Source organism: Rattus rattus, chromosome 1, assembly GCF_011064425.1.
Source record: "Rattus rattus isolate New Zealand chromosome 1, Rrattus_CSIRO_v1, whole genome shotgun sequence".
In the NCBI taxonomy this organism is placed as follows: Eukaryota; Metazoa; Chordata; class Mammalia; order Rodentia; family Muridae; genus Rattus; species Rattus rattus.
The window spans coordinates 43,193,627-43,215,048 of record NC_046154.1 but is presented as its reverse complement, the minus strand read 5'-3'; the positions used below and the strand labels follow the sequence as shown (position 1 = coordinate 43,215,048).

At 38.8% G+C, this 21,422-nt stretch overlaps 1 protein-coding gene and 1 pseudogene across 1 annotated transcript in view; one reads left to right on the top strand and one right to left on the bottom strand.

Annotated features, from left to right (window-relative positions):
* LOC116885371 overlaps positions 1 to 20,736 on the top strand; it is a 52,229-nt pseudogene extending 31,493 nt beyond the window's left edge.
* Agbl4 (ATP/GTP binding protein like 4) overlaps positions 1 to 21,422 on the bottom strand; it is a 1,249,712-nt gene that overhangs the window by 1,118,800 nt on the left and 109,490 nt on the right. The window lies entirely within an intron of this gene.

Below are 21,422 nucleotides of genomic sequence, written 5' to 3'. Positions count from 1 at the left end.
CCAGTATTTGCTGTGGTGGGAGAATTGATGATGATGACAAGTAGTCTTGGTTTCTGTTGCTCAGGTTCTTGTGCTTGCCTCTTGCCATCTGGTTATCTCTGATGTTAGTTGGTCTTGCTGTTTCTGACTGGAGCTTGTCCCTTCTGTGGGCCTGTGAACCTATGATCTTAGGAGTGAGAAGGCTCCTGGTGACCAGCTCTCTGCTGGCAGGTTTTGGGTCTGAGAGTTGTGGGACAGACTCAGCTCTAGGTGTAGATGGAGACCAGATGGTTTCCATCCCAGGCTGCCCTCTGGTTCCTGAGTCCTGTGCACTCATAGCGGGTCTCTCTTTGGATCATCAGTGGAGAGAACATGTGGGCTATCTGTGGGCTGTGGGCTTACGAGAGAGACTGCTTCTTGCAGACCAGCTCTCTCTGGCAGGTTTTGTGACCAAGGGCTCTGGCACAGATGGAGTCTGGAAGGTCCCATCCTCCATCTAATGTTTGGCTATGGGTCAATAAAATGTTTTTAAAATAGCAAAATTACATAAGAATTTAGTAAAAATTGGAAATTATTGGTGACCAAAATAAAAAAGTAAATAGACAAAAATTGGTTGTATTTAAATTATGCTTTGACAACCAAGAGCTTCCAGGGACTAAGCCACTACCTAAAGACTATACATGGACTGACCCTGGACTCTGACCTCATAGGTAGCAATGAATATCCTAGTAAGAGCACCAGTGGAAGGGAAGCCCTGGGTCCTGCTAAGACTGAACCCCCAGTGAACTAGATTGTTGGGGGCGGCAATGGGGGGAGGATGGGAGGAACACCCATAAAGAAAGGGAGGGGGGAGGATTAGGGGGGGATGTTTGCCCGGAAACCAGGAAAGGAATAACACTCGAAATGTACATAAGAAATACTCAAGTTAATAAAAAAAAAAAATTATGCTTTGAAGTAAAATATTATTTTATTCTTCTTTAGAAAGAAGGATAAGGAAAACTGCTTCAATGAACTGTTCTTAAGAAATAAGCATTAAAATAGTACATTGATATATTGTTTAAAGAGTACAGGAAACTAGAGTAGTAGTTATTATTTTAATAATATGATGTTTGATAAATTATTGACTATTAAAAAATCTGAATTATTCTAGTAGGCCCTTTATATTTCTTTAATTGTACATATCTTTAGTACAATTTAAAATCTTCAGCTTACAAGTTTATTTTATTAGATAAAATATGTTATTTTTATCATGCCACAAACTGCTGAAGAATATAAGTTTATTGCAAATGTTTTTGTATGAAATATCTATTCTTCTACTGATTGACATTTCTAACAATTAAGTTCTTTCTATGGAAGCTATGATGACTTCCTTTTAAAAATTGAGACTGGTAATTCAATATTGATATTTTTTAAACATCTGAAGAAGTTCTTATATCAAAATAACAAGATAATTTTTTCAGCCCACATATCTGCCTACTTTCCTGGAGGCCTGCAAGCATCAGCAACAAGCAGGTACAACCCCTCTCCCCAGACCCCTGCCTACAAAGTCCCCCTAAAGCACACTCAACATCCATAAACTACTTCACTCACCCTGCTTTCCAATTTCTGGCCCAAAACTCTGCCAACATTCCAATAGGACTGCAGGTACCAGGGACAACCAATTGGCTAAAGGCCAGTGTAAAAACGCAACTGACAAGAATCAAGACAATACTGCAACAACAGAGTCAAGCTAGCCTACTGAAGCAAAGCCCTGGGTGTCCTAACACAACTAAAGCACCTGAAAATGACCTTAAATCCAATTTTATGAAGATCATAGAAGCCTTTAAAGAGGAAATTTCTTTAAAGAGGCCTTAAAGAATTACAAGAAACCCAAGTAAAAAAAATGAGTAAAACTGTTCAAGACCTGAAAAATGAAAATAAAAGTAATAAAGAAAACACTGAGGGAGTTAGAAAACCGAAGTAAACAAGAGGACCTAGAGCATCATCAGTAGAATATAAGAGTGGAAAAGAGAATCTCAGGTATAGAAGATACAGTAGAAGAAATTGATACATCCGTTAAAGAAAAGGTTAAATTGAAAAAGTTCTTGATACAAAATATCCAGGAAATCTGAGACACTACGAGATCAATATAATAGAAAAAGAAAAGAGAGATTCCCAAGTCCAAGGCCCAAAAAATATTTCCAACAAAACCATAGAAGACACTAAAAGGAAAACTCCAACACAGGGAAATTAACTAAACCCAAGAAAACTCAGAAAACAAATAATCTCATACCAGCAAAATCAAAAGAAGGGAAAACCCAAAACCCTACATACTCATGGAAATGAACAACTCTTTACTCAATGATTTAATGCAATTACCATCCAAACTCCAACACAATTATTTACAAACCTTGAAAAAACAATAACAATACTCAACTTCATATGGAAACAAAAAACAGGGTTGGTATAACAATCCTGAACAATAAAGAAGTTCTGGAGGTATCACCATCCCCGATCTCAAACTATACTACAGATCAATATTAATAAAAACTGCATGGTCTTGGACAGGTTGAAAATGGAATAAGATCAAAACCCAGACATAAATTCATACACTTATTGACAAAGTAGTCAAAAACATACAATGGAAAAAAGAAAGCATCTTAAACAAATGGTGATGGTCTAAATGGATGTCTGCATGTAGAATATGCAAATAGATCCATATTTATCACTCGTAGTCCATGTGGATCAAATACCTCAACATAAAACTGGATACACTAAATACGTAGAAGAGAAAGTGGTGATTCCTTGAACACATTGGTACAAGAGACAGCTTCCTGAACAAAACAAGTGGCACAAGTTCTAGGATCAACAATTGATAAATGGAATTTTATGAAACTGAAATCTTCTGTAACACAAAAGACACTATCAATAGGACAGGCTACAGATTGGGAAAAGGTCCTTCACCCACCCTACATCTGACAGAGGGATAATATCCAATATATATAAAGAACTCAAAAAGTTAGACAACAAAAACCCAAATAACCCAACTAAAAAATGGAGCACAGGGCTAAACAGAGAATTCTCCACTGAGGAATCTCTAATGATTAGGAAGCACCTAAGGAAATGTTCAACATACTCAGTCATCAGGAAAATCCAAATCAAAACAACTATAAGATTCATTTTTTTTCACCCAGTCAGATGGCTAAGATGAAAAGCACAAGCGACAGCTCATGCTGAATAGGATGTAGAATGAGTGAAACACTCCTCCATTTGGGAGTGCAAATTTGTACAACCACTTAGGAAATAAATTTGGTCCTTCTCAGAAAATTGGGAATAGTTAGACCTAATAGACCCAGCTATACCACTTCTGGGCATATACTTAAAAGATGCTGCACCATACCACTAAGACACTTGCACATAGTAGCTTTATTCATAATAGCCAGAAATTAGGAACAATCTAGATCAATCCTTCAATCAAAGAATGGATAAAGAAACTGTGGTACATTTATACAGTGGAATCTTACTGATTTTTTTTTCTTAAATGACATCATGAAATTTCCAGGAAAATGTATGGAACTAGGAAAGATCATCCTACATGAGGAAACCCAGACCCAGAAAGACAAATATGATATATACTCACTTATAGGTGGATATTAGCCACTAAGTACATGATAATCATTCTATAATTCACAGACCCAAAGAAGCTAAGTAACACGGAGGCCTATGGAAGAATGCTTGAATCTCACTGAAAGGGGAAGTAAAATAGACATGGAGAGGGGCTGTGGATGGAGAGAAGGAACTAGATTGGAACACAGTGAGGTGAACAGGAGAGATCAAGTGTGGGGATAATGGAGGGAGAGAGAACTGAGAGAAATAACTAGAATCGGGGAGGGGGGCGATCTATGGGATGAGCTAGAAACCTTGGACAATGGAAACTCCAAGGCACCTATGAGGGTGACCCTAAGACTCCTAGCAATAGGAGATATGGAAACTGTAACAACTATGTTCTGTAACTGGGCAAGACTTCCAGTGGAGGGATTGGGACATCAATCCAGCCACAAAACCTTTGATCCACAATTTTTCCTGCCTACAAGATATGCAGATAAAGTGGGAGCAGAAATTGAGGGAATGGCCAAGCAATAGCTAGCACAGCTTGAGACCTATGCCATAAGAGAGGGCCTACCCCTGACACTGTAAATGATATTCTGCTATACTTGCAGTCAGGAACCTAGCATAACTCATCTGAAAGGCTTCACCCAACAGCTGATGGAAACAGATGTAGAGATCCACAGCCAAACATCAGACAGAGATTGAGGAATCTTGTGAAAGAGGGGGAAGAAGGATTGAAGGAGCCAGATGGGGTCAAGGCTACCACAAGAAAACTTACAGAAACAACTAACTGGGCCCATAGGAGCTCACAGAAACTGAACCACCAAGGAGAAAACATGCATGGGACAGACCTATGCCCCCTACACAGAATATAACAGATGTGTAGCTTGATCTTCATGTGAGACCCCTAACAGCAGAAACAGGGTTTGTCCCTGATTCTATTGCCTGCCTTTGGATCCCTTTTCCCTAACTGAGCTGCCTTGTCTAGCCTCGATAAAAGAGGATGCACCTAGTCTATTCCAACTGAATAGGCCAAGGTGGATTGATATCAATGGGAGTCGCCCCTTCACTGAGAAACAAGGGAGGGGAGGAGAGAGAGAATGATGAAGAGAAGATTGAGGAAGCTGCAATAGGGATGTAAATAAGTAAATTAATAAAAAGAAAAGAGGTAAATCTCATGTCATTTATGAAAGCAAATTGAAGCAAAAAGTAAAACAGTGGCCTGAAAGCATAAAAAAAGAAAAGCAATTTCAGAAATTAATAAATGAATTAATAAATATTAAAAGAAAAGAACAATTACAATATTGTAGCTGAAAGTCTTTACACTAAATATTTTTATTTCATTCTAAAAATTCAATAAAATTTTTATTTTATTTCACCAAAATTTGAACATACATTTAAGTGCTTGGTTAAATATAAAATGATAATTTATATTGATTATTCACACTCAGTGTATTTTCTTTTAATTCCAAAAATATATAGTGCCAAACTGTAGCTCTAAAATAGAAGGTTCTAAAGTGTAGAGTCCAGTCTAGTTATTGTAAAGTAGGGCTCAACAGGAACAATGGTGCTGTGAAACAATGACTTCAGATCTTCAAGGCGAGCATAAAACAAATTACTGTATAAGATGCATAGTATGTATATTGCCAATTATCACCAAAATTATTTTATTAAAAGCACTTGTTAATAAAATAGAGAGAGCTTCAAATTATGTCACTTCTTTTGACATTCTAATAATTATCCTTTATTATTATGAGGAAATAAAATATCCAGAAGTCTTAGAACCCAGGTTATAAACCAAATATGAATATTCACAATTCTCTTTTAGTGTTCTAAAACACACAGATGTCAGAATTGTAGTACAGCTAATAATTCTGTATCTGAAACCAACAATTGTAGACTGATGCACTTAATTTCCATGAATCCGTGTTTTAAATTATTCACAAAGCTGATTTGAAAAGACATAGTAGCTGTAGGAAAGTTGTGTACAACAGCTAAGATCATACAACTAAATACCAAAGCTAACACACTTAACTCAAGGTTGATCATATTCTCTACCTCTAAAAACAAACCAGTACTGAGACGATGCTCTGTACAGACTATGTTACAGTAAATATTCTCAAAGGAAAGTATGCAGATACATCATAGAGAACATAGCCTTTGTATCTATAAAGAAAGTCATAATGTGTTTCACTCCTTTGCTATAAGGATTACTGAAGACCCATCATATGCAAGACACTACTTGGTACCAAAGGGTAGAGGAAAAGAGGTTATAATAAGGCATAGATATTACCTTTAATGAAGTCATAATCCAAACAAGAGAACAAACATGTTAAAAAAGTAACAAAAGAAGGCAGGATGAAGTAATACATATGCAAGGGACTGACAGGTAATCTTTTGTATTACAAATAGCATGCCAGACTGATAGATGTAATCTTAGTTCTGCCACTGTAAAGATGTGTGACATGAGACGTGGTACACTGCCTCTTTGAGCATGAGTCTCCTTGATCTATAAAAAAGAAAATCGGTAACTTTCAGGAGATTGTGTGATATATGGTGAACAGCAGGCATGTGATAGACTCATAACTGCTAGTTATTGTTGCTGTCAGGCCAGGAACACACTGTGTGAAGAGCTTTCCTAACAAGAGAATTGGTTTATATGCGGATGGACTTGAGGAAAGTTAATGCTAGAAATAATTAGTGAATAGATCAGACAAATGATCATTTATTATATAGCATTATAAAGAACCTGGACCTTTAGATCATGCTTAACCTCTCTCAAGAGAACAGTAGTGATCCGTATACATTTTTTCACAAGGTTTATGGCAAATATTCTAGTCTCCACATACTTAGTAAATGGTTTAGGAAATGGCTTAGAGGCACAAACAGACACAAAAATAAGTGACACCATCCAACACTGCTCTAAAAATATTTTTATTTATATAGAAATTTGTGAGGCTTTCAGGGAAAAGTGGATGGAGAGTGGGCATAGCAGAGAAAAAAGCCAAAGGAGAGAGCAAGAGTGTGAGTGAGGGAATCACTCACTATACTTCCACAGCATCTGCCTTGAACAGCATGAATCCCCTTGAGCTTGTCATTATCAGTCTAATTACGATGTATGTTACAGAGTCATAGTGACCTCCATGAATATGTCATCTTCTCTCCTTGGCAAGTGGGTGATACCTGTGTTTTGTCTCTAGTAAAAAATAAATATGGCAAAGATGACAAGATATACATGTTGCAAAAGCTTTATTATATAATATGTTCCCTGAGACTTTCCCTACCTCTCCTCTCATCCTCTCCCTCTTCTACCTCTGAGTTTCTTTTTCCCTCTTCCTCTTTCTCACTAACACCTTACGTCTATCCCTACCTCTCCCCCTCTCCTTGTCTCTAAGAATCCAATCAGCTATGTCTGTGAAATTTATATAACAAGAAAATATAGCTAGTCTTCAGAAGCTTTCTTTGATACCTGTCAACAGCCAGGATAAAACCAAAGCTAAAAATCTCATAAGCACATGGAACTCCTCCTACTTTCCTCAACAGGACTTTCCAGTTATCACTCCCTCACTGTAAAGCAGTGTAATCTCAAACTGTGACTCAGAGTAAACATTAACTTCCTTTTGTCATGTGTTTTCTCACATTGGAACAAGAAGAAGCTAATACAGTACCTTTACAAAAGAATGTCTCCTTCTACAATTTGAAGACACAGAGAGAAGGCTACAGAATTGACTATTCTCCAGACACCAATTTCCTGTTACCTTGATATAAACTTCCTACAGTCCAGAACTATGAGAAATAAAATTTGATGATTAAAGGACACCTAGTTTATGCTATTATGGTTTCACAACAGACTAAGACAAAAACTGGCACCTATAGCAGGCTTCTAATATTCACAAATCCCCAAAATGCCAAAAGAATTTGAAACTGAGTAATGAATAAAGGCTTGAAGAGTTTGGAGGTGTGTGCTAGCTACATTGCTGTGAACAAATTGGTAAGGTTAATTCTGGAGAAAGCATAGGAGAATAGAGATAAAGAAACCTCAGCCTTCTTCCTAAGTGTTCACGACAAGAACAGAGGTCTAAGTATTGGAAGGGCCATCCTAATGAGGTCTCATCTAGAAATGAAGTAAATGTTACTGAAATCATTGCATGAATGTTCTCTATGTACTAGTGTTCCATTAAAAGACTGATTTTAAACCAATCCAATAGGGTTTTTGGAACAGTTGTGTGGTACAATGTAGCTACCCTTGATTACTTAGTAAAATACAAGAGAGAAGTAATTTAGAGATTAATTTTTCCTTCCAAAAACAGGAACAATGTAAATTTAGAGAATCATTCAGCCTTTCCATATTGCAACTTATTTTTAAAGAATTTGGAGCAAAGAATTGGGTAGCACAATGCACCAGTAAATGGAATAAGTATCTACAAAAAGAGGTCCCACAGTGTTTCTTTCTCACAAGCAAAAGGGCAGGGGGCAGACTTGGTGGTGATGGTTGTTATAGAAGCTCAAATGGACTAAGTAAGTATGATTTCAAGTGGAGTGTTCAATCTCAGTAACTAACAGACACAGTCCTATAGCAATAAAAGATGTAAATAGCATAGACACAAGTAATTCTCAATGGATATGATGTATACGTTTTTGAAGGTTTGTTTTTAGTCTCTTGTTGGTTGTGGATCGCCCATCAGCAACCATACTAAAGTGTTGGAATATAAAGGTAATGTATTTCAACCTCAACGAGAATATAACACCAATTCTTTGTTTTAGTGGCAGGATATATCAGAATGCTCATAGACTTAGAAAAAAGACAAAGAAGGATCCAGTGTACAGAGTTTACGAACCTCCAGGTAAATGAATTCATGGTGCTTCCCAAACAATCTACTTCATAATTTTGCACATTTTATTAAAGTATAATAATGTAAGACCAGTCAATAAGTAAATTATCATTGTATCTTCTCAATACTTTTCTATATGGTACTTAATGTACTTGTATGTGTGTGGTGACTTCAGTTTTACTCGTGGGGACTTAGGCTTTAATCAATGAAAACTAGCTTAAGAGTCTCGTGTGCTGGGGAGACAGCATAGCCTTTAAAGCACTTACCTTACAAGAAGAAGAACTTGAATTTGAGCTTTAGAAAAATGTTTTAAAAAATGGCCAGGTGAGAAGATCCTGGACTGATGTCATACAGACCCTAAGAGAACACAAATGCCAGCCCAGGCTACTGCTATATCCTGCAAAACTCTCAATTAACATAGATGGAGAAACCAAGATATTCCATGACAAAACCAAATTTACACAATATCTTTCTACAAATCCAGCACTACAAAGGATAATAAATGGTAAAGCCCAACATAAGGAGGCAAGCTATACCCAAGAAGAGGCAAGAAACTAATCGTCTTGGCAACAAAACAAAGAGAAGAAAAGCACACAAACACAACCTCACATCCAAATATGAATATAACAGGAAGCAATAATCACTATTCCTTAATATCTCTCAACATCAATGGCCTCAACTCCCCAATAAAAAGACATAGATTAGCAAACTGGATACGCAACGAGGACCCTGCATTCTGCTGCCTACAGGAAACACACCTCAGAGACAAAGACAGACACTACCTCAGAGTGAATGAAAGCTGTGCTAAGAGGAAAACTCATAAGCTGAGTGCCTGCAGAAAGAAACAGGAAAGAGCATATGTCAGCAGCTTGACAGCACACCTAAAAGCTCTAGAACAAAAGAAGCAAATACACCCAGGAGGAGTAGAAGGCAGGAAATAATCAAACTCAGAGCTGAAATCAACCAAGTAGAAACAAAAGAACCATAGAAAGAATCAACAGAACCAAAAGTTGGTTCTTTGAGAAAATCAACAAGATAAATAAACCCTTAGCCAGACTAACGAGAAGACACAGAGAGTGTGTCCAAATTAACAAAATCAGAAATGAAAAGGGAGACATAACTACAGATTCAGAGGACATTCAAAAAATCATCAGATCTTACTACAAAAGCCTATATTCAACAAAACTTGAAAATCTGCAGGAAATGGACAATTTCCTAGACAGATACCAGGTACCGAAGTTAAATCAGGAACAGATAAACCAGTTAAACAACCCCATACCTCCTAAGGAAATAGAAGCAGTCATTAAAGGTCTCCCAACCAAAAAGAGCCCAGGTCCAGACGGCTTTAGTGCAGAATTCTATCAGACCTTCATAGAAGACCTCATACCAATATTATCCAAACTATTCCACAAAATTGAAACAGATGGAGCACTACCGAACTCCTTCTAAGAAGCCACAATTACTCTTATACCTAAACAACACAAAGACCCAACAAAGAAAGAGAACTTCAGACCAATTTCCCTTATGAATATCGACGCACAAATACTCAGTAAAATTCTGGCAAACCAAGTCCAAGAGCACATCAAAACAATCATCCACCATGATCAAGTAGGTTTCATCCCAGGCATGCAGGGATGGTTTAATATAATGGAAAACCATCAACGTGATCCATTATATAAACAAACTGAAAGAACAAAACCACATGATCATTTCATTAGATGCTGAGAAAGCATTTGACAAAATTCAACACCCTTCATGATAAAAGTCCTGGAAAGAATAGAATTCAAGGCCCATACCTAAACATAGTAAAAGCCATATACAGCAAACCAGTGGCTAACATTAAACTAAATGGAGAGAAACTTGAAGCAATCCCACTAAAATCAGGGACTAGACAAGGCTGCCCACTCTCTCCCTACTTATTCAATATAGTCCTTGAAGTTCTAGCCAGAGCAATCAGACAACAAAAGGAGGTCAAGGGGATACAGATCGGAAAAGAAGAAGTCAAAATATCACTATTTGCAGATGATATGATAGTTTATTTAAGTGATCCCAAAAGTTCCACCAGAGAACTACTAAAGCTGATAAACAACTTCAGCAAAGTGGCTGGGTATAAAATTAACTCAAATAAATCAGTAGCCTTCCTCTACACAAAAAGAGAAACAAGCCGAGAAAAGAAATTAGGAAGCGACACCCTTCATAATAGACCCAAATAATATAAAAAGTACCTCGGTGTGACTTTAACCAAGCAAGTAAAGATCTGTACAATAAGAACTTCAAGACACTGAAGAAAGAAATTGAAGAAGACCTCAGAAGGTGGAAAGATCTCCTATGCTCATGGATTGGCAGGATTAATATAGTCAAAATGGCCATTTTACCAAAAGTGATCTACAGATTCAATGCAATCCCCATCAAAATACCAATCCAATTCTTCAAAGAGTTAGACAGAACAATTTGCAAATTCATCTGGAATAACAAAAGACCCAGGATAGCTAAAACTATCCTCATCAATAAAAGGACTTCAGGGGAATCACTATCCCTGAACTCAAGCAGTATTACAGAGCAATAGTGATAAAAACTGCATGGTATTGGTACAGAGACAGACAGATAGACCAATGGAACAGAATTGAAGACCCAGAAATGAACCCCCACACCTATGGTCACTTGATTTTTTTGACAAAGGAGCCAAATCCATCCAATGGAAAAAAAAGATAGCATTTTCAGCAAATGGTGCTGGTTCAACTGGAGGTCAACATGTAGAAGAATGCAGATCGATCCATGCTTATCACCCTGTACAAAGCTTAAGTCCAAGTGGATCAAGGACCTCCACATCAAACCAGACACACTCAAACTAATAGAAGAAAAAAAACTAGGGAAGCATCTGGAACACATGGGCACTGGAAAAAATTTCCTGAACAAAACACCAATGGCTTATGCTCTAAGATCAAGAATCGAAACAAATGGGATCTCATAAAACTGCAAAGCTTCTGTAAGGCAAAGGACACTGTGGTTAGGACAAAGCGGCAACCAACAGATTGGGAAAAAGATCTTTACCAATCCTACAACAGATAGAGGCCTTATATCCAAAATATACAAAAGAACTCAAAAAAAGTTAGACCGCAGGGGAGACAAATAACCCTATTAAAAATGGGGTTCAGAGCTAAACAAAGAATTCACAGCTGAGGAATGCCGAATGGCTGAGAAACACCTAAAGAAATGTTCAACATCTTTAGTCATCAGGAAATGCAAATCAAAAACAACCCTGAGATTTCACCTCACACCAGTGAGAATGGCTAAGATCAAAAAACTCAGGTGACAGCAAATGCTGGCGAGGATGTGGAAAAGAGGAACACTCCTCCATTGTTGGTGGGATTGCAGACTGGTACAACCATTCTGGAAATCAGTCTGAGGTTCCTCAGAAAATTGGACATTGAACTGCCTGAGGATCCAGCTATACCTCTCTTGGGCATATACCCAAAAGATGCCCCAACATATAAAAAAAGACACGTGCTCCACTATGTTCATCGCAGCCTTATTTATAATAGCCAGAAGCTGGAAAGAACCCAGATGCCCTTCAACAGAGGAATGGATACAGAAAATGTGGTACATCTACACAATGGAATATTACTCAGCTATAAAAAACAACGACTTTATGAAATTCGTAGGCAAATGGTTGGAACTGGAAAATATCATCCTGAGTGAGCTAACCCAATCACAGAAAGACATACATGGTATGCACTCATTGATAAGTGGCTATTAGCCCAAATGCCTGAATTACCCTAGATGCCTAGAACAAATGAAACTCAAGACGGATGATCAAAATGTGAATGCTTCACTCCTTCTTTAAAAGGGGAACAAGAATACCCTTGGCAGGGAAGAGAGAGGCAAAGATTAAAACAGAGACTGAAGGGACACCCATTCAGAGCCTGCCCCACATGTGGCCCATATATATACAGCCACCCAATTAGACAAGATGGATGAAGCAAAGAAGTGCAGAAGTGTAGATCGCTCCTGAGAGACTCACCCAGAATACAGCAAATACAGAGGCGAATGTCAGCAGCAAACCACTGAACTGAGAATAGGACCCCGTTGAAGGAATCAGAGAAAGAACTGGAAGAGCTTGAAGGGCTGAGACCCCATATGTACAACAATGCCAAGCAACCAGAGCTTCCAGGGACTAAGCCACTACCTAAAGACTATACATGGACTGACCCTGGACTCTGACCTCATAGGTAGCAATGAATATCCTAGTAAGAGCACCAGTGGAAGGGAAGGCCTGGGTCCTGCTAAGACTGAACCCCCAGTGAACTAGATTGTTGGGGGGAGGGGGGGGAGGGGAAGAGCCATAAAGAAGGGGAGGGGGGGGGGGGATTTTTGACGGGAAACAGGGAAAGGGAATAACACCCGAAATGTATATAAGAAATATTCAAGTTAATAATAAAAAAAAAAAAAAGAAAAAAAAAATGGCCAGGTGTGGTGAGCCAGGCTTGTAGTCCAGAGACAAGAAGATTTTGCTACAGAGCAATGAGGAAACATATTTGAAAAAGAGTATTGAACAGCAGCTGAGATAAGGCTTTTCTCTGGCCTACATACACACACATACAAACACACACACACACACACACACACACACACTGAAATAACAGAGTAAGAGGTATTTGTACTACAAACATGCATATAAACATATGTACACACACATACATACACACATAGAATAGATCTCATGTACTTGTCAGAGAAAACAACTTTCTATTCCTAAATACCCACAATAACTATAATGGAAAAGCATGCTCAGTTTACCCAGAAAAAAAAACTGCCCCTAATATGGGAGGAGCAAATTTGTATTCCTAATATAATATGCAGATAATTTAGACATGAGTATGGTCCAAGTTAGTAAACTACTGAAGATTGCTAGGATCTGAAAACCTTTTATATATTATAGCAATTTACCTCCACCTTACTTCATTGTTACAGATTCTGAAGCTCTCACATTATCTGAGAAAAACATGCAGTGATAATATATGGTTTGTTCCCTGTTTGTGCTCAGAAATATAAATTCTAAGGCAAAATTAACAGGGAAAGATCTGAACCTCATAGGAGGTAAGGGAATTGAAGAGAACCAATCAGTAGAAATATGAAGTTATATACTACCAAATAATAGTACGAGTGAGCACTATATTTTTATCACCTAAAGTTTTAACTACTTAACAAAAGATACTAAAGGTAATTTCTTAATAGGAGCCAATGGCAATGGCACTCTTAGAAGAATAAAACCGGTGCTCAGACAAAACTCCCCAGTTTCACCAACAAGAATATCTAAACATGATCTAAACAAGGACAACAAAAACAGGCATGCTAAAGTAAGTCTGGGGAAATCCACAAATCCTCAACCCTGTACCAAGGGAATGGTGCCATCCACATTAAGGCAGATCTCCCTGCCCTCAGATAATCATCATTTTGAAATGTATCTCAGACTTTTTTCACTGTAAGTGCCAAAGAGTGGTTCCTCTTCTTAGTTTTTGTTTTGCATTTTATGTAAAATATATTTAAAATATATTTAATATATTTTATATGAGAAAAGCAAGTTTTAAAATTTTACTTGTAAAAGATTAAAATGTGTGTATCTGTTTATGCACATAATTATTAAGGAAACATGAGAAAACTCTGCCATTTGATACACTAGAACATGGGAATTGCCTTGTTTCTAACTTGGAAAGAGATAAGATGAGTCTTTTTTTTTTTCTTTTAGTAGGTATTTTTTTATTTACATTTCAAATGTTATTCTCTTTCCCGGTTTCCCAGACATAAGCCCCCTATCCCATCCCCCTCTCCATCTTCTAAAAGGGTGTTCCCCTCCCCATCTACCCCACCCCCGACCTTCCCCCTTGTCAGGACCAAGGGCTTCTCCTTCCCTTGGTACCAACAAGGCCATCCTCTGCTACATATGCAGCTGAAGCCATGGGTCAGTCCATGTATAGACTTTGGGTAGTGGTTTAGTCCCTGGGAGCTTTGGTTGGTTGGCATTGTTGTTCTTATGGGGTTGCAAGCCCCTTCAGCTCCTTCAATCCTTTCTCTAATTCCTCCAACAGGGGTCCCATTCTCAGTTCAGTGGTTTGCTGCAAGCATTCACCTCTGTATTTGACATGCTCTGGCTTTACCTCTCAGGAGACAGCTATATCCAGCTTCTATCAGCATGCACTTCTTAGCTTCATTAATCTTATCTAGTTTTGGTGGTTGTATATATATGGGCCATATATGGGGCAGGCTCTGAATGGCTGTTCCTTCAGTCTCTGCTCCAAACTTTGCCTCCATATAACCTCCTATGAATATTTTTGTTTCCCCTTTTAAGAAGGAGTGAAGCATCTGCATTTTGGTCATCCTTCTTCTGGAGCTTCCTGTGGTCTGTGGATTGCATCTTGGGTAATTGGAGCTCTGGGGCTAATATCTACTTATCAGTGAGTGCATATCATGTATGTTTTTCTGTGGTTGGGTTACCTCACTCAGGATGACATTTTCTAGTTCAATCCATTTGCCTATGAATTTCATGAAGTCAATGTTTTTGATAGCTGAGTAGTACTCCATTGTGTAGATGTACCAAATTTTCTGTATCTATTCCTCTATTGAAGGACATCTGGGTCCTTTCCAGCTTCTAACTATCATAAATAAGGCTGCTAGGAACACAGTGGAGCATGTGTCTTTGTTGTATGTTGGAGCATCTTTTGGGTATATGCCCAGGAGTGGTATACCTGTCCTTAGGTAGTGGAATGTCAAATTTTCTGAAGAACCTCCAGACTGATTTCCAGAGTGCTTGTACCAGTTTGCAATCCCACCAACAATGGAGGAGTGTTTCTCTTTCTCCATATCCTTGCCAGCATCTGCTGTCACCTGAGATTTTTATCTTAGCTATTGTGTCTGGTATAGGATGAATCTTTATATTAAGTATCCCAGCCTAAGGTATTTTTGTGTATTTTTGATGCAACTAGTTTATGTCCTTCATCTACCTACTGTTCTCACTCTGTATATTCATTTACATTACAAATAAATGACATCATGTGGAATTTACCCATATTTATTGAAATACTATTCATCATAGACAAAGTAAGTCAATCCAGGATCCCTAGATTGATGACTCCATAAAATAAATGTGGTATATTTACACAATGGAATAACTTACATCAGCAAAAAATAAATCTTGTCATTCAAGCAACATGGATATAAGCTTAGATCATTCCGTTAGGTGAACTAAGCTAAACCCAGAAAAAAAATATATACATATACATACACACACACACATATCAAAGTTTCCAAAAGTGAGAAATTTCCAGAAATCCAAAGTACATTGTCTTTCCCTGTTCCAGAATACCTCACAGGAGTAAATACCACAGTGCTAACAAGAACACACATGCTTAAAATATTTGGATTTTGTTATGATTGTTACTAAGTATTTAAACCTTTTACAGATTAGTCATGATAAATGGTCAATGGATATTTGTTGAATATATGAAGTAAGGCTCAATTGGATTTTTTTTACTTAAGAAAAATAGAAACTATGGACTCAGACAATGAGGAAATGTATAATCTGTGTTTTTGAAAAAATCAATTTACCTATGGAGTAGGGCTAGAATTGTCACACCTAGAATATTCATAACTATAACTGGAAATCTCTAATCCTTTAAATATAGTACTGCCTTCACAAAGAAACCAGAAGAAATCTCCATAGGAGTTCCTGGAAGCCTTCAGTTTTTATGCCCTTGGCTGTTAAGGATGGTAGCCATATCCTGAGGCATACCAGAGGAACCACTGCACTTAGCATTTGACTGCTAGCTAGTCTGCTCCCCCAGAAGAGGCTGTATCCTGGGGCATACCAGAGGATCCACTGCACTCAGCATTTGGTAAGAAACACCAAACCCTCAAGTCCCACAGCTGCTGCTGGGCGCCCAGTGGACTCAGGGACCCACCATCCTCCCCAACCCTCTGCCCACCAAATACCAATCCCCTTCAGACTGGTCCTTTCTACTGGGACAGACTGCTAGCTAGTCTGCTTTTCCCAGAAGACACTATATCCTGAGGCACTCCAGAGGATTCATTTCCCTCAGAACATTTAACATCATATCCTGAAGCATACCAGGAGAACCACTGCACTCAGAACATTTGATACCACATCCTGAGGCATCTCAGGGGATCTGTTGTACCCTGGACACCAAGACTTAAAGGCATCCCTGGAGTTCCTCTGTATACAGGGCAACTGAGCAATTGACACCACAGTCTGAAGACCTCCCAGGGGCTCTGTGACATGCAGGGCAACTGACCCAAAACACTTAAAGCCTCCCTAGAGTGTGGCTACACACAAGAAAACAGAAACCATAGTTCATTGACACCTCCCCCCTCCAAGAACAGCTTCATATAAGACAATAGTTTGACTGTTCCTCTGAAGACCCAACAGTCTGAAGGCCTTCCAGGAGATCTACTGCAACCAGGGCAAGAAATCAGCAGCTTCTCTGTCCCTGTGAATACCTTTCAGTTGGAAGGCCCCACAGGAGGTCTCCTACAACCAAGGCGACAGGCCTATCAGGAGACCTGTTACAACCCAGGGACAAAAGAGGCAAACTCCAGACAGAGTCACTCAGACCTGCAAATACAGGGAGAACCAGATGGCAAGAGGCAAGTGCAGGACTATAAGTAACAGAAGCCAACAAACATGGGCATCACCAGAACCCAGTTCTCCCAGCACAGCAAGCCCTGAATACACCAACACACCTAAAATCAGGAAGCTGATCTAAAATCCTATCTCATGAAGATAATAGAGTCCTTTAAAGAGGATATAAATAACTCACTGAAAGAAATACAGGAAAACACAGGTAAACTGGTAGAAGCCCTTAAAGAGAAACAACTAAATCCCTTAAAAGGAATACACAGCAATACATAAACAGGTAAAGGAATTGTATAAAGCTGTCCAAGACCTAAAAGTGAAAAGAGAAACAACAAAGAAAATACAAATGGAGGCAAACCTGTAAATGGAAAACCTAAGAAAGAGGTCAGGAATTACAGATGTAATCATCATCAACAGAATACAAGAGATAGAAGAGAGAATCTCAGGTGTAGAAGATACTGTAGAAAAGATTGACACAACAGTCAAACAAAATTCAAAACATAAAAAAAACCCCAAAACCTCCAGGAAATTTAGAACACAATGAAAAAACTAAATCTCAGAATAATTGGAATAAAGGAGAAAAAAGGTTCCCAGCTCAAAGGACCTGAAGAGGTCTTCAACAAAATCATAGAAGAAAATTTTCCAACCTAATAAAAGAGATGGCCATAAAGGTACAAGAAGCCTACATAACACAAAACAAATGGGACCAGAAAAGAAAAATCCTTTCATCACATAATAATCAAAACACAAATGCACAGAGCAAGAAAGAATATTAAAATCTGCAAGGGAAAATGGCCAAGTAACATACAAAGGCAGACCTATCAGAATTATAACCAGACTTCTCAATAGAGACTATGAAAACCCAGGTCAGAGGTCATTCAGACTCTAACAGAACACAAATGCCATCCCAGGCTACTATACCCAGCAAAACTCTCAATCAACATAGATGGAGAAAACAAAACATTCTAGAACAACATCAAATTCAAACAGTATCTATCTACCAATACAGCCCTACAGAGGATCCTAAAAGGAAAACTCCAGCACAAGGAAGGTACATACACCAAAGAAAAAACAAGATCTTAAGCATCTTACAACAAAGCCAAAAGGAGAGAACCACAAACACATAAAGCTAACTACAAAAACAAATATAACAGGAACCAACAGTCATCTGTCTTTAATATCTCACAATATTAATTTATTCAACTCACCTGTAAAAAGACATAAGCTAACAGATTGGATGTGCAAACAAGATTCAGCATTTTGCTGCATACAAGAAACACACCTCAATAAAGAAGACAGACACTATCTCAGAGGAAAAGGATGGAAAAAGCTTCCAAGAAACAAGCTGGAGTTGCCATCCTAATATCCAATAAAATAGACTTTCAACCAAAAGTTATCAAGCATGATGAGAAAGAACACTTCATATTTATCAAAGGGAAAATCCACCAAGAGAATGTCTAAATTCTGAACATCTATGTCCCAAATACAAGGGTACCAACATTCATAAAAGAAACTTTACTAAAGACCAAAACATACATTGAAACTCACACAATAATAGTGGGAGACTTCAACACCCCACCCCAACACTCTCACCAATGGACAGGTCATTGAAACAGAAACTAAATGGAGACACAGTGAAACTAATAGAGGTTATTGACCAAATGGATTTAACAGTTATCTACAAAACATTTCACCCCAAAACAAAAGAATACACCTTCTTTTGAGTACCTCATGGTACATACTCCAAAATAGACCATATAATTGGTCACAGAACAAGAAAATTGAAATAATTGGATGGCCTAACGCTGGTATTCAATAACAGCAAAAGCAACAAAAAGCCCACATCATATGAAAACTGAACAACTCTCTAATCAATGATAATTTGGTCAGGGATGAAATAAAGAAAGAAATTAAAGACTTCCTAGAATTTAGTGAAAATGAGAACTTCAAGTCTCTCAAGAAAGAAATCAAAGAAGATCTCAGAAAATGGAGAGATCTCCCATGCTCATGGTTTGGCAGAATTAGCATAGTAAAAATGGCCATCCTACCAGGGCAATCTACAGATGCAAGGCAATCCCCATCAAAATCCCAACACAATTCTTTAAAGACATGGAAAGAGCTATTCTCAAATCCATCTGGAAAGGCAAAAAACCCAGAATAGTAAAAACAGTTCTTAACACTAAAAGAATAGCTCAGAGAAACACCATCCCTGACCTCAAGCTCTACTACAGACCAATAGTGATCAAAACTGCATGGTATTGGTACAGAGACAGAAAGGTTAATCTATGGATAGAATTGAAGACCCAGAAATAAAACTACACACTTAGGCACACTTGATCTTTGACAAAGAAGCCAAAAATAAACAATGGGGAAAAAGGCATTTTCAATAAATGGTGCTGGTCTAACTGGCTGTCTGTATGTAGAAAAATGAAAATAGACCCATATTTATCACATGAACAAAGCTAAAGTCCAAGTGGATCAAGAAACTCAACATAAAACCAGATACACTCAATCTAATAGAAGAGAAAGTGGGAAATGGCCTTTCTCATTGGCACAGGGAGAAATTTCCTAAACAGTACTCCAATGTCTCATGCTCTAAGATGAAGAATTGAAAAATTGGGCTCTCTGCTCCTCCCTGTTCCAGAGATAGCCACATCTTCTCATGCAGTGCCAGCCTTGTCCCAAAAACAAGTTGGTGAAAAGTTCGGTGTGAATGGATTTGGCCGTATTGGGCACCTGGTTACCAGGGCTGCCTTCTCTGCATCTGGCAAAGTGGAGATTATTGCCATCAATGACCCCTTCATTGACCTCAACTACATGGTCTACATGTCCCAGTATGGCTCTACCCATGGAAAATTCAATGGCATAGTCAAGGCTGAGAATGGGAAGTTTGTCATCAATAGGAAGCCTATCACCATCTTCCAGGAGCGAGATCCCGCTAACATCAAATGGGGTGACGCTGGTGCTGAGTATGTCATGGAGTCTACTGGCGTCTTCACCACCATGGAGAAGACTGGGGCTCACTTGAAGGGTGGAGCCCAAAGGGTCATCATCTCTGCCCCTTCAGCTGATGCCCCCATGTTTGTGATAGTTGTGAACCACAAGAAATATGACAACTCGCTCAAGATTTTCAGCAATGCATGCTGCATCACCAACTGCTTAGCACCCCTGGCCAAGGTGATACACTGGCACTGTAGAAGGGCTCATGACCACAGTCCATGCCATCACTGCCACTCAGAAGACTATGGATGGCCCCTCTGGAAAGCTGTGGTGTAATAGCCATGGGACAGCCCAGAACATCATCCCTGCATCCTCTAGTGCTGCCAAGGCTGTGAGCAAGGTCATCTCAGAGTTGAATGGGAAGCTCACTGGCCTGGCCTTCCATGTGTCTACCCCCAATGAATCATTGTGTATCTGACATGCCACCTGGAGAAACCTGCCAAGTATGATGACATTAAGAATGTGGTGGAGCATGTATCTGAGGGCCCACTAAAGGGCATCCTGGGCTACACTGAGAACCAAGTTGTCTCTTGCAACTTCAACAGCAACTCCTACTCTTCTACCTTTGATGCTGGGGCTGGTAATGCTTTCAATGACAACTCTGTAAAGCTCATTTCCTGGTATGACAATGAATATGGCTATAGCAACAGGGTGGTGGACCTCATGGCCTATATGTCCTCCAATGAGTAAGAAACCCTGGACCACCCACCCCAGTCCAGCAAGGACACTGAGAGCAAGAGAGAGGCCCTCAGTTGCTGAGGAGTCCCCATCCCAACTCAGTCCCCCAACACTGAGCATCTCCCTCACAATTTCCATCCCAGACCCCTATAATAACAGGAGGGGCTTAGGGAGCCTCCCCATTCTCTTGAATACCATCAATAAAGTTTGCTGCACCCCCCAAAAATTGATAAATGGGACCTCTTAAATATGGAAAGTTTCTGTATGTCAAAGGACATAGTCAATAAGACAAATCGGCATTCTACAGATTGGGGGAAAAAATCTTCACTAACCCCACATCCAATAGAGGGCTAATATCCAAAGTATATGAAGAACTAAGAAGCTAACCACCAAAAAACCAAACAACCCAATCAAAAAAATGGGATATAGAACTAAACACAGAATTCAAAACAAAGGAATCTCAAATGGCTGAAAAGCACCTACAGAAATGTTCAAAGTCCTTAGTGATCAGAGAAATGCAAATCAAAATGACTCTGAAATTCCACCTTACGCCAGTCAGAATGGCTAAGATCAAAAACTCAGGTGACAACACATGTTGTCCAGGCTGTGGAAAAGAACACTCCTCCATTGTTGGTGGAATTACAAACTGGTACAGCCACTCTGGAAATCAATTTGGAGGTTCCTCAGAAAACTGGAAA